The 2,890-nt window shown below is 41.3% G+C and overlaps 1 non-coding gene across 1 annotated transcript; it reads right to left on the minus strand.

The window, feature by feature from the left end:
* Positions 1–276: 276 nt before the first annotated feature.
* Positions 277–358, minus strand: TRNAL-AAG (transfer RNA leucine (anticodon AAG)). Its single transcript has one exon. It is a non-coding gene; the product is annotated as a tRNA-Leu (tRNA).
* Positions 359–2,890: the final 2,532 nt, after the last annotated feature.

Below are 2,890 nucleotides of genomic sequence, written 5' to 3' on the forward strand. Positions count from 1 at the left end.
AATTGTGGGGCCCAGAACTGCACACAGCACTCAAGGTGAGGCTGCACCAATGCTGAATACAGAGGGATAATCACCTCTTTTGACCAGCTGCTTATGCTGTGTTTGATGCACCCCAGCATGGGGTTTGCCGTCTTGGCTGCCAGGGCACCCTGCTGACTCCTATTGAGCCTGCTGTCAACCAGCATCCCCAGATCCCTTTCTGCAGGGCTGCTCTCCGGCCACTCCTCTCCTAATTTGTACTTGTGCCCAGCATTACTCTGTCCTAGAAAACATTCCTGGCAGCGGTGGGATTCGAACCCACGCCCCCAAAGAGACTGGAGCCTTAATCCAGCGCCTTAGACCGCTCGGCCACGCTACCCTGACACTGCTGCCATCTCAATCTCCAGCAACTGTATCCCCCAACCAAAATTCAACTTTTCACAGGGTGTTGTAAAACAATTAATCTCCATCCGTTACTCAAATAGAGAAGGAAAAAGGACTAAAAATGGCTTTTTCTATAGGTACAGGTAGACACTCCTTGCAGTGCACCACATGTTTCTGGGCCCCTTGTTAGCTGTCAGGGAACATCAGCTGGAAAGTTCTACAAATATCTCCTTGCCTATGAACCTGTGATTCTTTCCGAAGAAAAGAAAGGGTGATGGCATATTTTTGGGAGGAATGTGTGTTGACTTTGCATTCAAGTTTATATTTTCATATTTTTGGAGTGTAATGAGACTGGAGCAATGAAACATCTGTCCCTTCATGCAAACAGTCACTGCAGTGTTCACATCATCTACTCTAGGCCTCTAACAGATGCAATTTGGAGGACCGATGTTAAGTACTGAAGTTCCCTAATGAATGAATGAAGGAACGTAAGTGCACGCATCAAAGCAAATCAGAGCATCAAAATTAGATGTCTAAAACAAGGAATGTGGGCACTTTGCCGCTATGCAATATGCCATGTCATGAAGGTAAAAACAGAGTGACATCTTACGTGTTTATGTATTAATCTGTGATGCCTGTAGAGCATGGAATTCAAGAACTTGTTTTATGATCATTTTGACATTTCCAGGGACAGTTCAACTGAAACATGTATTACAGATTTCTTTGATTCTACTTAAATACTTTGACACCTAGGTAGCTACTTTCCCGATTCTGTTATTCTTCAGTGTTATTTTTGCTCTCCATGCCCTCCTGCCAAGTAGACAATGTGTTGTCGATAACTCAGCAATACTAGATGCTCCAGCAACTTGAACAAACTGTGTGTATATATATAACTATACAAAAGCTGGATGATGAAATTTCTTTAAATCTCTTAGAGTAAGTACTGTATACCACGCAATTGTTCCAAATATTGGATATAACAGATATACTTACCAGGGGTAGAGTGTGCAGATGCTGCATTTAATTTTGTAGATTTGTATTTCTGGGCCAATTTTTTCTTAGTCTTTCACACAAACCGAACCAGTAACAGTAACAATTTAAATCTCTTATAACATGTGCAACATGAAGAACCCTATTTGGGTTATTTCTAACATTCAGATGCTAATTCCATGTACACAGCTAATAGACCAGCCTCCTATGGACCTGATAGTCCTAGATGGACAACCACGTAGAATTTGTCTGTCAAGTGATTCAAAATATATGAGCCTCACTGGAAAGTGTTAGTAGCCTGATGTCTAGGTTCTCTGACAACCTATTGACCTGTAACTTATGACACAGTCCTTACAAATCATGTCCTCTTATCTTTGCACTAGAGTCAAGTGAATATTTCTTTTTGTACAGTATTGATACGGGCTGCCTCGATGTTTATGGAATGGCATTGCTCCTGGGATTCAGCTCTGATGCTCTGATGCACTCACAATGTAAACTGATACCATCTCTCTACCTCCTTTCAATATTAGTAGTTGCTCCCTCTTTCCTAAGTAAATTTTGCATTTAGTATTAACTGCTGCATATTTAAGGTCTCTAAGGAGCCATTAGTGAAAAAGATTTTGCAATATGCAAGTGAATCTAACTTCCTCCTTACATGAAGAATTGTATTTCTACTCCTCTTGATTTAGGTGGAAGCACACAGTTTATATGTCGTAGCTCTACAGTAACTTTTTCCAGCTCTTTTCTCTTTGTATGTTTTTTTTAGATAATTCCCCCAGCATGCAGAAGCACAACGGAAGGCTTGCTAATATGGAGCACTCTGTTCAGTCAGGAAGTGCTTAATCAGGTCACCCATTTTATGAGGTTATCTTCGCAGGAGTTGGTGTGCATAATGATAATGTCAATGATTAGAGAGAGAAGCTATGGCATTGTGTTATATTCGGCCAGTGTAATATTTTAATGTTTCAATTGGGGTTGCCTAGCAGCCCCAACTAAGAGGGTAAGATGAAGTAGACCTCCTGCAAGAACTAAAGACACTAGGGATAGTAATTAAACCCCACTGCTGAAGCAATGTTTTTTTCTTGGGGCTTATATGCATCAGGCTTGATATGCCAATAAGAGAAAAAAATCAAAGAGGATAATTCTACATGAAAAGACAAGCTAGATGTGGAAGAGGAACACACTCTAGTTAAACACACAGGACAGAAAGGCCCTGAAAAAGAGTTTACAGGAAGTTCAAATCCACTAGGATATTCAGGAGGAGGAAGACTGACTATGTAGGAGGCTCGTGCACATCCAGCCATATAAGCAGTTTCTTATGTTAGGATCATGGGATCATAGGATAGGATCTTGCAATAATTTAGGGTGGAAGGCACCTGTGGAGATTTCTAGTCCAACTTCCTGCTCAAAATAGGGTAATCTCTTTGGTCAGACCAGATTGTTCTGGATTTTATCCTGTTGGGTCTTGAAAACCTTCAGGGATGGACAGAGACTGCACAACTTCTCTGGTTAACCTGCTTGCAACCAAGCTTCCACT

Source organism: Ciconia boyciana, chromosome 1 (assembly GCF_034638445.1).
Source record: "Ciconia boyciana chromosome 1, ASM3463844v1, whole genome shotgun sequence".
Lineage (NCBI taxonomy): Eukaryota > Metazoa > Chordata > Aves > Ciconiiformes > Ciconiidae > Ciconia > Ciconia boyciana.